Genomic DNA, 15359 nt, shown 5'->3' on the forward strand with positions numbered 1-15359 from the left:
GAAAACAAAATTTCTTAAAAATCTACTGAAAGATTAGTAGTTCGTTAATTTATTTTGAGAAATCTATATCTCAGGAACTATGTGACGTACAGATGTCTATTAGCACTGAAATAATGGACTATAAAGAAGTTTATTACCTTTACCTTCGTAGGAATAGCAGTTTTCATGATATATTCTAAAATAAATTGATTTATAGTTGTTCGGACAATAAGTTTGATTTATGAAAAACTTCATTTCAGAAACCATTTGACGTACAGATGGTCTTCTAGCGCTCAAATTAAAGCTAGTTAAATTTAATATAAATTAGTTAATAATGTTTATCTTTGTAGGAGTAGTAGTTTTTATGATATTTGACAAAATGTTTATTTCTAGTTGTTCGTATAAAATGTTAGATTTTCGAAAAAATATATCTCTAGATCCATAAGACGCACTTATGTCTGCCAACACTCAAAATAAAGGAAATTTAATTTACTATGAAGTAGTTTATGTCACTTATCTTCGTAGGGGTAGTAGTTTTTATGATATTCACATATGCATATAAATTTGGCCAATAAAAATTTGTCTGATCAACTATAAATCAATTTATATTAGTAAATTTCATGCAAACTATTACTCCTACGGAGATAAACAACAGAGAATACTCTATAGCTCATCAAATTAGCTTTAATTTGAGTGCTAATAGACATCTGTACCCCAAATGGCTTTTGAGAAATAGATTTTTCAAAATAAATTCACTGACTTCTGATCTTTCAGTACATCTCATACATTTTTATGAAATTTTGCTTTTTAAAAAGATATATATCGAAAAATATTTAACGTAAATAACTCTATTAGGGCTCATATTTTAGAAAATTTGCTCATCTTTAAATCACATTCTCTTAGGTTTTCTTGTGTTGTTCCTAATTTTTAAGATATAGAGCTCTGAATGAAAAATTTAATTTTTTTATCGCTTTCAAATAACCGTCATTTTTATTCCTCCTACCTATACTTGGCAGACTCATCAATTTTGACTCGTAATTATACATAGTTTTCATCATAGTAATCAAAAATTGGAGTGAGATAACTGTCTTTTTTCTCCTCTTGGGCTCTTACGTACTATTACGTATGGTTTACATAAATCAAGTTAAGTATTACCTTTTTCTACATGTGATACTTAAAGGTTACGATGGAATACTTATCTCGTTATTGTGAATGTGACCATTCTATATGGTCCTACTAGAAAATATCCCTCACCTATAGAATTCACTACGGCTTGCCCAACATGTAGAGGCCCCTTTATATGTTTCGTAAGACACAACAACTGAAAATGCTATAGACTTTAAGATCGAGCTTCGATTTATTTGAACTTTTCTGATTTCTAACATATAAAGGTCCATTTTTATGTTTCGGGTTATGCAAAATATGAAAATGCTATCGATTTTAAGATCCCGTGTCGATTTATTTTAACTATATAGATTTGTAATATATTAGGGTCATTTTATATGTTTCTTAAGACGCAGCAAACAAAAATGCTATCGATTTTATGATCGCACGCTTGCGTATCGATTTATTATAATTTTTCCGATCTCAAACATATTATATGAAGAGAAGATGGTTGGGAGTGCGGTCAAAATATCACACAAATAAATTTAAATAAGTTATTTAATCGTGCAAACATTTCGGCCAGAATTTCTATCCTACGTCGGGGTTAAGAACTAAACAAGATATCATGTTTACAATAACAATAACCAATGACTACAGAAAATAAAAAAATATTTTTTTTTTTAATAATTTATTTATTAGTTATTTACAACTGTATAAAAACAAATATATTCAACAAGTAAATTTGTTGTAGGCGAGATAGTGACATGATACAAACATGTGGAGAATCTACCCATTGATAGAACTCCAATAACATTTCTAGAAGAGATCCCGATGCCATCTTCTTTTTAGAAGCCTAGGAGGATTACTAGGTAATGAAGGAGAAGCCTGGTTAGAAACAAGTGGATTTGGGTGGTTGGGAAGTTTTCCATGGAAGGAATGGTATCTGGTTTTGGCCAAATCGGCAACATATGGAACATTGAGGTCATGATGGATGACTTGATTTGTGACAAAGTAAGGATCGTTCAGGATTTTACCAAGGATTTTGGACTGTAAGGATTGGATTCGGGAGGAATTTGATGGTTTAGTGGAGCCCCAAAGCTAAACTCCGTATGTCCAGACAAGGCCTTATAATAGTCATGTAGATCAGTATTTTTGTAATGGATTGGCAATTTAGACCGTTTGTCTAGTTAATGTTGTAACAGTCGAAATCGACGAGCAGTTTCCTGTCTTTTCTGTCTTGTATGAGGATTCCATGTCAGTCGTTAAATATAAAATATAAACAGAATTACCTAAAGTAAGTAATTGTACAGAATGGAATTAATAAAATTAAAATGATGAAAGGAGTGGGAAATAAAATGTATATATAGGAAATTGAATAAGTAGGGTACATGATTGTTACTCAAACATATTAGTGTCATAAAATATATATAAGTACCGCCATAGGCCTGTAAGACAGAAAATGTCTCTACGTCGATTATACGAATACAAATGTATTCGGATGGTTAATTATTTAATTTTTTAGAATAAGAGATAATTCTTCCATAACATTGACGAATACAAAAGTATCCAAATTGTTATACGAATTGTTTTGGTTCGATAATTGATTATTTGTGCAAAATAATGACGAATACAAAAGTATTCGGATGGTTGATCATATGTTTTTTTATATACGAATAATTGATCAATAATAATTTGTGTAAAATAATGACGAATACAAAAGTATTCGGATGGTTAATTGTCTTCTTTTTTTTTTTTTTCCGAATTATTGATTATTCGAGTAGAAAATTCACGAATACAAAAGTATTTTTCTCTCGCCAATCGAATAATATTTCCCAGCTCTGACTGAATTGGTGAGTTGTTTTGACCATACAAAATTCAAAGAGGGGATAATAAAGACCGTTAACAAGTTGTGTGATATCCATCCCGTGGGCCTTTATCTCTACAATCATCTTTAAAGAGAATTGCCTATAAATAATGGAATGGGGTATAAGTGTTTGGGGTGTTGATGGGGGTAAGGAGGGAAGGGTAGGTTGGAGGAGCGTTTGGTCCAAGGAGAGTTTAAGTGCAGGGCCAGTAAACAGGGATGATAGAATGGGCTCTGGGTCGGTCCGGATTAGGCAAACTGAGTTCTGTTTTCTTAAGTAGGGATTACAGCAAGTATCCCTCCAGTGCACGCTTCTCTGCACACACGAGGCTTTGTGATTGTCTTATGCTCTTCTTCCATCCTTTTGACATTCATTGACTGCACTGAAGATCAAAGGAATATCTTAACTTTTAATATGTTGAAATCATTCAATAAAAAAACAGTAGATTTTACATTACTATGGATTTAAACATTTAAAAATATTATGTGTTTGTCTTACATTAATTTTAATTTTAGGGTTGAAAAGAGAAAGTACAGGAGAGTTTGCCACTTATATTATTCATGATAAAAGTTTAGAGTTATTTATAATAACTTCCCATAGAGCTCTGCTCTACCCCTCATACGTGGGGGATAGAACAAACTCAGGAATCCTTAGGTGGATAGTAAGGGTTATTTATGATGTGTTAAATGTAAAATGTTTTACCATTTTAAATGTTATAACCAGTGATGCGGTGAGAGAGATGCGCTGGGATCTCTTGAGCTCTGCTCTACCTCTCACACGTGGGGGATAGAGTGGGCTCAGGGATCCTCAGGTCGATTGTGTAGATATTGTATATATTATTTTATTTTTCATACAGATAGTTTGATTATGTTCATCTCGTCTATTCTTTTGTTTGTATATATTTTAAGAGAGTTTTTGTTTTTTTATTATTATTTTTTATTTTTTTTTATTTTTATTTATTATTATTTTTATTTTAGTATGTATGAGATTCATTCATCACTATTGCCCACAGCTGTTTGGCAGATTGTAATATCTATCAATAAATAAATCTATCAAAAAAAAAAAAGTTATAAGTATGGGATTGTGAGCAGCCCTATTTAAAGTCATGTTTAATGTTAAATGCATAGCCTGAAGCCATCTTACCTTTTAACCCCCGCCTTCTGCGGACCCAGCCCAACCCCTGCCAATGCCATATGGCAAAGGAAGGGCTCCAATTACATGTTTACATACTTAGGTATACATTAATATTGTTATATATATATATTTGCAATAAAGGAGGTAAGACAAAAAAAAAAAGAAAAGAAAAATGCATAAGAGCTCCTAGCGGATTTCCTAAGCAATTTGTTTTATAACCTTTTCTCCCAAAACTTCATGTTATTGTTTACTTTTAGTTTTGATTAAAGTAATATGTTACAATATGCCTAAATCGAATGAAAAGTTTACAGTTTGGCCACTGAGTGTTGATATTCTAAGTGTGAGGAAGGGAATCAAGATAAGCTAATTGACAACTGTCATTACATTATTATTATTGCCATCCATTGCTTTATTAGTTATAAAACACCCAACATAATACTAACACAAACTACGAGCAAGTAACCTAACGCAACAAACAAAATGGTGACGAGCTCAGCTAGTCTGTTGTGTGACGCCATTCTCTATTTAGCAGACCTGGTAACAGACTCTCAACCATGTTATACGTAATATCGTTTTAACATGGTAAAAGAAGGAAATATTTCTCCATTTAACACGCTTTAACATGTTAAACTAAAGATCATGAATAACCCTAGTGTAAATATTGTATATAAGAATTTAAATGCGACTGGTGATTATTTTATTTTTTCATGCACATAGTTTGATAATGTTTATTTTCTTTATCGTTTTGTTTGTATGTATTCAGAGAGAGTTTTTCTTTATTTTTTTCTTTTATATATTTATTTTTACTCTAATGTTATTTTATTTTAGTATGAATGTAGTTATCAATATTACCTATTCCCCAACAACGTTACGGCAGATTGTAATATTTATCAATAAAAATATCATTTATAATGATCAGAAGACAGTGGGCCTTTAATAATAGATATGATAGTTGGGGGTACGTTCAGAGAATAACATAAATAAGTTAAGGCTAAGATTTATTTACTTTCAATAAAATATATTATTTTCTTTACCTTTATTTTCTTACTCCATTAAATTAATTTTATTATGTAGTGGTGTTTTACGGTATTTTTGTAACATAGAACATGTAACTGTGGTGGTATCGATGTTTTCAATGTATTTAACAGTTTCTTTTTATCCGCCTGTTCCTTCTTTTTCTCCTCTTTCTGATCGTCTAATTTTTCCCTGCTAAAATATGAATATTAATTCTTCTTTTTTAATTCGTGTGTTAGATTACGTAACGTTTTGTGTTCATCCCTGTCGCATATATCCTATATATACACGTATTAATAAAGAAAAGAATATTTTATAACTTCTACAAGTTTTTAATTAAATGCAGATCAAATCACAAACCCACGCTTTATTTTACCCGAGTACGACAAAACCAAAAGGAGGGAAATGTGTTTAGGGGTGCCACTTGAACTGTTCATTTTATGGGCGACTGTTTGTAAGAATTAAACAACCTATTTTTAAATTCGATATCTCATGTTACTCAGTGATATTCTATGAGTGTTATGTTGCAATTTGATCTCAAAATACTAATATTAATGCTAATATAGCATTAATATTAGTAGGTTTTGTAATGATCTTAGCAGGTTATACATCACCCGATGGTGTATAACCTGCTAAGATCATTACAAAACCTACTAATATTAATGCTAATAATATTAAGTGTATTGGTTGAGAAAAAAGTCAATTAAATTGCAGCATGATTGTCTAGTCGAATTCATGTTTTGTAGTATATCCCCTATCATCTATAAATGAACCTATTCATTTTTTTTTTATTTATTCAATTAGAAAATTACATCCAATATGATCCGACCAGATGACACCTATCAGTCGGTGCCAAAATAACATAACAGTGATAGACACAAAGGCTACTACAATTTATAAGCTAGATCCGTATATTATTAATTAATCTCTAGCAATAAAAGTAATAATTCAATTAAAAAATACTAAAATGAAAATAAAGTAACAAATAATTATAATAAAAATATTTGAAAGAGCATATGAAGTGAATAATAATGATTTTAATTTACAATGAATGAATTAATTATAATGAGCGAATGAATAGGTAATAAGTATAAAGTGAACTTGATTAAAAATAGGAATACGATAAAAAAGAATAAAATATTTAATAAATATAATATTATGCTACATAAAATAATAACTATAGGAAGATCGATGATTGGCCGTGTGTGATAATAAAAAGATAGTCCGGGTGTGTTCAAAGAAAAACTCAGATAGTCGTAAAACTATTCAATATAACGTTTCGCTCCACGTTTCGAGGTCTTCATCTGGGCTTTTAGCAGGTTGGTGCGCAAGTGAAAGCTGTTTTAAGATTATTAGAGTTTTTCTTTGACGACACTCAGACCATTTTCCTTTTAATAATAAATATAATATTATACTACATACAATAATAAATATAATATTATACTACATACTATAATAAATATAATATACTACATACAATAATATGTACAATATGTAACATGATATCTAAAATAAAAAGAATATAAAAAATAAAGGATGGTTAAAACTAAAAAGCTGCTAAAGAATGCAATAAAACAAAATGGTACAAGAATATGATAAAAACAAGGTTCTAAGTACATCTAGATATGTAAATGGTTCAACAGATATGGTGTTATAGGGTGGTTTAGTAAATTTTTTTTCACATTTTTTAAATATATGTTTTCTTTTCTAAATAAATTACTATCGATAAATTTTAAGATATTTTGTAAAAGTAAAATATTTTAGGTGGTATTAAGATTATTAAAATTTGTTATTATTATTATTGCGATGCGTTATCGATCTTAATGTTCGATGCTGTTGGTTTGCACATTACAAAACATTGGCTTTGGATTATAAATAAATTTTAGTGGATGTTAACGAATATTCCTATGGGCAATAATATAACTTTATAAACCCGATTTATAAATAAAATCTTATATTTATTAATCAAACTTTTAAAAGTTTTGACGATAATGACTAGACAGAAAAGTGAAAAAAATTCATATTAAGTAGGTCCTCTTTTATAAGAGTTTGTCCTTTGAAATAAAATCAAACTGAGGAGTCGCCGATAATTATTTCAAACCGAAGACAAAGAAATATTTTTAATAGGAATACCTTTTGTAGGTGAACGATTTAGTTATTAAAAATTTTATTTTTGCCTCGACTTGATCGATTTCTTACATTAGACTATAGTTGGTGGAGTATTTCACTTTTTAAAGTTCAATGATTGAACTAAGAATGTATTATTTAAATTTTTTAAATTAAATTTAACTATTTAAAAAAGTGTGCGCATGCGTTAGTTAGCTAATTAACATATGCTACTTCGTGTTCCACAATAGACTGTATTTTCTAGTGAACTAAAATAAAAACAGTAGTGGAAAAACAGTGTCAGTGTAATAATAAGTGATATTGCTCACATGAGAACTAAAATATAGGTGAGTTGTAAACTTTTAGTAAACAGTGTATGCGTTCCAGCCATAGACTCGTACTAGAGATAACAGACCCAGCCTTTGGTCAGTTAGCCACTGGCTGGCAATGAAGTAAGACCGCTCGGTCCTTTACGTCTTTAATTACGTATATTAATACGCAAACTAAAATTATACAATTTTTAACCCCCCTTCTTATTTTTTTTTCTTATCTCGACTCACCATTATGGTATGAGATACTTCCACATGGAGATGTCCAGTAAAAATAGCACCAAAAGATCTAGAAGCCTGGGTAATACATCCAGAAACTCAAGAGCTAAACAAAAACCTAGACAATCTCTGAGAAACACACCACCTGTGATACCAGGTAGTTCAATTGGTGAAATGAACTCCCAACTTGGCCCTTCTAATCCAATCCACGCACAACCGAGGATTCGCCATTTTTCTCGCCTAATCCATAGGACGTATTAGGAAATTTACCAGTAGACAACATGGAAGGGAACCAGACCCCCAGAGAACCCAAGCCACCTCCAATATTTATCAAAAACATCATAAATTTTCATATTTTTTGTCCAAGTCGCATCAATGATACGGAATTAATACCAGATACCGCAGACACATACAGGAATATAATAAAATATTTATCTGAAACAAAAGCTGACTACCACACATATCAGCTACGTCAAGAGAGGGCGTTCAGAGTAATCATCAGGCAATTACACCCCTCAACACCACCGGAAGCTATCAAAGAAGAATTTACCAATAATATAACTTACCTTAATATTTTTTTTTATTGTAAACATTTAATTTCTATTCAATGCCTATCGTCTGAATTAGATGTCAATACGAACATAATAATTAGTAAATTTTTAATTTCCTTTAATAATTTCGGAAAATAAAATAAGTTAGAAATATTTTTTTTTTAAGTCTATTTCACATTGTGGCATTGTATATAATTTACGAAAAAATGTCTTGACCTCTACATATTAGTCATGTTGAATGTTTGTGCTAACCTACACTATATATAACCTTCCTTATTTATCCGTTTAGTTGTGTTTCAAACTGATTACGGAATTATAAATTACCCAGTACAGAAGATATTATGATAAAATACTTTTTAAATTGTGCTATTATTCCGTGTTTAAAGTACGCGAGGCTAGTCACGTTAAGTCTAATAATTCGAGTGAAAATAAAAAACATATAAAATGTGAAGTACAAAGATGCGAATAGAAGAAGGGAATTAGAAAAGGTAAACGGTTAATGCCTTCGGGATAGGTTTTACAACTACTTTAAGGTTACATGAGGCAGGTAGGTATAAATCTTGCGTTTTGTAGTTTAAGATATTAATTGTAATATTCTTTGTAAGGTTAATTAATATTATTTTAACTCTAATATCCACAACACCCAAAACACAAGTTTATTTAAACATAGTTTGACTTAATCTCATAATATTTCATTGCAAAACTAAAAAGGACAATACTAACTTAGGACGTATGCTTTCTTATTCTAACTATATATGCTCTTCTAAGTAAGTACCTATTCCTAACTTATGATCTAAACTAAAAGTAATATACAAAAAGTAGTTTATCTTTGACTACAAGTGAACAATGACGCGTACGTACAGAGAGGTCGTGGCAGAGAGAGAAAAAGATCACTTCCAATTTCACAGTTTTTCATCTGACCTCAGCTCACAGAAAACAAACAACACTCCAGACTCCACATCAATGTCCATCAATTAAAAATATTAAAAGAAACTTAATGACTTATCCGCCACTCTCTGATATTTACCTCCTTTGCATGCGCTTCCATCACCAATTTTTCTCTCGTCCATTACAAAATACATATGTTTATAGTAGTTTAACAAGTAAATAACTTCAAGTATTTTATTTGAAAAAAGCTCAATTCTAGTGTTATTCTCACGAAGAATAATGGCACGACTAATTTTTGTTTGTTATGCATTTGTTGTTATCATGGTTGGGAGAATCGGCAGCACTGCTTACTTACTTATGTGCTTTGATATGAAGTTTCTTTTACAATCAAGTAATCTGTCGGTATCTAGGAAGATAATTAATAATAATTTCTTTATAATTAAATGAGAAGACATTAAAACACTTTATATTTCTTGTCAACTCTTATATAGCAACCTTTTTAACACTTGCAAATATCATAAGAAGCAATTTAACAATCATATCATATGTTAATATTGACAAAGGAAGGTTACAGATAACACACAATTTAAATCATTTAATATATAAATGATAAGACACTACATATCTTTAGCAACTGGTTTAAGAAAATCCTAGCATGAATATTTTTATAGCCTTATTTAGTTTAAAAACATATGATTTTTTATTTTTAAAATCAATGTGATTAATTGTTTAACGTTGCTATTCGTATTAATGAGGACATGCTTAGGTGTGTAGTCAGTTTATGGAGCAAAAGTATATTTTTATGTAGGTGTATGTTGTTTATAGATTCCTTTCTCAGCTTTATTTTCTCATGTTTTAATATATGTTAATTTTAGACACATTGTTTTTAAATTACGCATCATGCAGACGGAATCATGTATTAGATAGATTGATTTACATTTATTGTCTATTATATGCCGATATCATTCCTCAATACACACTATGAATGGTATTTAATTAAGGTGTTTCTGTCTATCTCTCTAGAAAACAGTTAATTTTTGAGAATATGCAATTCTTTAAGATAGTAAGCCAGTTGCTTTGAGGGCACAGCGGTAAGACATCCAGTGCTTGGGCTCACAGTCGCCATGGAGACTTAGTCATCGTATCTCTTCCCCCCGGGCGCTATTTTGGGATTTCCTTTTTGTCAACTCAAGGGTTGCGTTTCTTGGATCATCTCTGAAGTCTTATGAGTTTTTAACTCATTTAAACCCCTCTTCGTCTATCATGAAGACATTTATGAGCATATTCTAAAATAAAAAATACAGAGTAACAGTATAAATTGACTTTAACCTTTAACTTTCAATGCTAATGACTACTGTTCAAACTATGCATCCAGATCACAAATAGTTGATTTTTCTTTATAACATCAAAGCTCTATTTTTATTTAACTATTAATGCACAGCTTTACAAAAACAAATACTTTCAGGGAGTGGTTTATCATAAGGAAATGGAAATAAGTATGATAGAAGCTAAACGTATATCCAAATTTTCTTCTATTAAATAAAATAAGTAAAAACTGATTTATTAGTGCCAACTAATAGTAATTAGTAGAAAGTAATGTTTCTATTAAGATTTGAAAATTTCTGAGCAGATGGAAATATCTTGGAGATAAGTCTGGGTTAGGAAGGAATTTATAACACAGTTCATTTAGTTTCTCTATTGTCTGTCGTGAAACGTGAGGTCTGGTGTTGTCTTGTATGAGTATGTCTCCCTTTCGATTAACTAATCCAGGTCAAGTTTTTAAAGCAATGTATCAATATCACTGCAGTACGAAGTGGTTTCACCTCTAGATGATAAGGAAAAATTATATTCCTAATTTTTTTGTTATTGTCTGGATGTAATAACATCAGTTTTTTTATTTTTATTTTCGATGATACTATTATATTTTTCACCTATGCTAACAGAATTTCACCCTCTCTAGTGGAAAAATTCAGGCTTTATTCATGCTGAAACAACTATTTCAATGTAATTGCACTAATGAGAAAACAAAGTCAATGAAGTCAAGACACTTTCCTAAGTTTTCTATTTTTTTTATTTATTTGAGTTCACTTAAAATGCAGTCTTTCGGTTCATTATTTTTGGTAGTTTTTATAATGATAATGATTTTTCGCGTGGATAAAATTTAAAATGAATTAAAAATCTGTTGGGGTAAGGGGTTTTCGCGAGTGAAAACCCAATCCCTTCTCCAGAGTAAAATGTTTGCTGGTTCTGGTTAAAACGGAGGATCTGAAATAAATATCACAAAATATAAAAAATAATAACGAAGAAAATGAAATAATAAAAAATACCTACTGATACACAATTTAATAAAATTAAAATATAAACAAATGAAAAAAATAATTAATTGTTTTTTGTTATAAAAATAAAAGAATTAATTGTGAAGTAAAAAAAATATATTTGGATGTATGTACAAAATAAACAATGCTCTTTAACAAAACAAAAAAAAAGTTAATTTATCACTCAGTGTGAATAAGCGGAGCGTCAGTAAATAAGTGACTGCCGGCTAGTCGGTGAGAAAGAGCCCACAAAACTAGCCATCTCCAACACATCTTGACTGGTAGACTGGTAGTCGTGAGGTTAAGTAAAGGCGTGACATCTGACTCAGTTACGAAATGTGTCATTTACGGTGTCTTGTTGGGGGTTTTTTAAAATGAGACTGAAAAGTTTTATAAACCTTGGATCTAAATCAGACACCCTCATAATACTGAACATACAGCTAAACCTCATGTCGTAAAAGGTTGCGTTAAGCTTTTGTATGACCCTCTACATAATTTATTTGATTTAAATATAAAGGAATATCGTTCTTAATTTTTTCCAAGAGTTTCAGAGCATCAAAATTTTTATTGAGATACACACGGTGCCGTGATTATGTAATAAAATCAGTTCAATTATTTAGACAGGCGAGATATTTCATAAACTTATTATACGTTCTGAGCTCCACGCTCAACACGTTTCTCAGCTGACTTAAACCCTGTTCGTCGGGATGGGGGTATAATTACAATCCTCGCTGGAAACTGTTGATTTCACCAGTAATTCCTGTTCCAGTGGTGCGGTTTCAGCAATTCCAGCGGGGCACGAGGCAGAGTCTGGAAGGTTTCAGCAGTCGATGTTTCGCGACCATCTTCCGTGGAGCCTATCGGTAATACTGTACTAGGCAATCAATTTCTCCTTCTGTGCATTCGATGTTCCTTATTCTAGATCCTGCAACTAACCCTCCTGAAATTCTCGGCATCCACATGCTGGTTTGTTTGAAGACCTATTAATGGCGTGAATGACATCGAGGTGACTTAATGTGGTCGATAACTTTAAAATTTGCATAAGAATAAACTATAGTTCTTACTTTAATTGAAAAACTGGCTCAAAGTCTTCGAAGTGTGAGTAGTTAACTGAGAAATTATGAATTTTATTTTAGAAGATCGCTGATTGATCGTGGGTATTAATAAATGAAATATGGTACGAGTAAGGTCAAATAAAACTCAAATGGTAATAATTAGTTTAATTGAGCCGTCGTATCGCTCCAGATTGCAGAGCTTCCTAACTTCATTTTCTTCATTATTAGTTAAATATCTTCTACCAAGTTTTAATATATTCGATTGTACTCAAAATTTTATTTTTATACAAAATCAGTCTCTAAGTTTTAGCTCCGGATATAATGCGATTTAATTTAGAGATAATGTTCCAAATCAGGGATTAAGACTTTAAGCTAAGCTCATGATTCCTCTTAAATGATAGTTGTCCATTTATTCAAGTCTTAGTCATCCACTAATTTCCTAACTTAGCCCTGTAGAGCTGGGAAGGTTTATTCTGAACAAAAAAAAATCTAATTGTATCTATTTATTTACCTAATCTAGGTCAGAATCCTTTAGTTATTTTAGGATACTAATTACTTTAATATTATTTACTAATAAAATTGTTTTATGCCAGTATTAACAAATTATTTTTATATTAAATATTTAAAGTAGGGAACTTAAGGACAGCAGTATTTTTTATTCTAAGCTCAAGACCAGTATTTTTCCTCGTATTTTCGCTTTCCCTGATAATGTTTTAATCATTTAATTTTTTATAAATGAAAGCATATATGTTGAAATGATATATACGATAAAATTAATTTTTGGAAATGTATTTATGGGTGTTAAATTTAGCTTACGTTTCCAATGCTAAGACCTTCTTATTATTAAGATTAGCAAATTCATATACGATCCACAGTACGCTACAAACTATATGCTTTAAGTGAATGTTTCGTTTATTTAAAAACATCGGTTTATTGATAAAAAATAATTTTCGTTTATATCATAGCTTCTTCAATATTTTGGGGAGTATTAATTCGTTTCTGTTGACGATGGGTTGAAACATTTCTGTTCTAAAAAGATTTTGGCGCAACTTATATTTTACGTCATACCTTACCTGAAAAATTTATTTTTCATTCCGTTTTTCTATTTCTGGTGCTCTTTTAATATTGCTGGATTAAAATATTATAAGTTTCCTCTTCCCGTTTTAAGCAAATAATTCAAAAGTGGTATAGGACCGTACCTCTGGGGGTTTTAGTGAGGCGGGTCCGGCCGGGAAGGATGGAATTTTTTTTTGTAGTGATCTCTTGTGAGATTATGATATGTCATACATCGACCAAAATACTCGCTATAATTTTCTGTTTGTCAGTTGAGTAAGACTACCTCAGAGGGCGGGAGTGGCGAGTATCGCACCGTTTTTCAATTTTAGGCGCTTTTTAAATATTTAACGATTAATCTTAAGTCGCATCTTCCAGTTTTATGTAAATATTGCAAAAGGGTAGAATAATCGGTCTGCTTGATTGTACTGTCCCTCTGTTTGGTCCACATAGTCTTCTTATACTCAATTATCCTTAAATATTGATAAAATAAATTAAATTATGATCTTCACTTATTTCCTACTGCCTTTAGTCAAAAAATGGTGCAGATAACAGAGAGATGATTTGAATTTTATTATAAGCATATGATTTTGGAAATGATCCTTAAAACATATTATAAGAATAGCCTTCATTGAACTAACGTTTATTCTATAAGTTCATTCAAAACTTTTTGTAAAGTTAAAGGTTTTCTTCAGCCTCTTTGAAATTTCGTTGACACCCAATTACATTTTACGCAATTTCTTTCAGCTAATAACATCGCAATCAAAAGTCTTATTCTATGACTTGGAATAATGGGATTTGGCTATGTTTCTTATGGAATATTACAATGAAAGCTTATAAAGCTCAAAAACATAATTCGTAAAACATTACAATTATTTCCTTTTGAAAGATATATGTTCAATGTCGGGAACTTTTTATTTATTTTTATTAGTCATACATCACTAGCTCTATGTCAATACTAATTTTGGTAAAGGTTGGGATTTGGAGCACCAAAGAGACGGCAGTTTAAGGTTATTACAGGGGAATGAATCAACACAATATATACCTGACCTCTAATGAAAATTCTTGATTCTATTTATACAGAGAGACACTGACAGAAGAGCACAGTGATCAACAGTGTATTAGATCGTAAAGAGGGATGGAATTATTGTGAGGTTAAGTTTCGATGTCAACAGGAAAAAAAAATGTAAAATTGTTTTGTTTTATGGAACTCAATAAGAAAATTGTAAATTTTTCTACTCCTTATATAAATTAAATACCATATAATTGTTAATATGTGAATGCATATTTTATTTAGTATTGGGTACAAAAAATTCAAGTACTTACCTAGTTGAATTTAAGCAGCTACACATTGCCGTTAACATGGCTCGAGTGAAAACCTCTTTCTGGAAAATTTATTACTGCCAACAATTGTTTGGTCGCAATCAATCAGGTCGGAAATATTGCCAATGCAATTTTTTGGATGCGTTTTAAATACACATCCAGTATACGATGAAAAATGGCGAGGAAGAGGGGGAGGGAGTTAGATTTTGTAACGATCTTTTAAAAATGTTGAAAACCTAATAAGTATATATATCACATTTGTTAAAATTTTCAAATTAGTTTGGTAAATCTATGAATTCAAGCTAGTAAACGCTGACAAGGCTTACCGGCAGATTCATCTTAGTTCTTGTCAACATGTAACGTTCAACAATAAGTGAAATACTATAAAATACTTACAAAGAGAGTGCAAGGTCTTGGGGTCACG

General features: G+C 30.8%; 1 long non-coding RNA gene across 1 annotated transcript in view; it reads left to right on the forward strand.

The window, feature by feature from the left end:
- Positions 1-8599: 8599 nt before the first annotated feature.
- Positions 8600-15359, forward strand: part of LOC136797210 (uncharacterized) — a 31015-nt gene continuing 24255 nt past the window's right edge. The window contains exon 1 of the long non-coding RNA XR_010845049.1: positions 8600-8848. This is a non-coding gene — a long non-coding RNA (uncharacterized lncRNA). The remainder of the gene's footprint in view (positions 8849-15359) is intronic.

This window comes from Halyomorpha halys, unplaced genomic scaffold (assembly GCF_000696795.3).
Source record: "Halyomorpha halys isolate HHAL.00 unplaced genomic scaffold, Hhal_1.1 Scaffold64.1, whole genome shotgun sequence".
Lineage (NCBI taxonomy): Eukaryota > Metazoa > Arthropoda > Insecta > Hemiptera > Pentatomidae > Halyomorpha > Halyomorpha halys.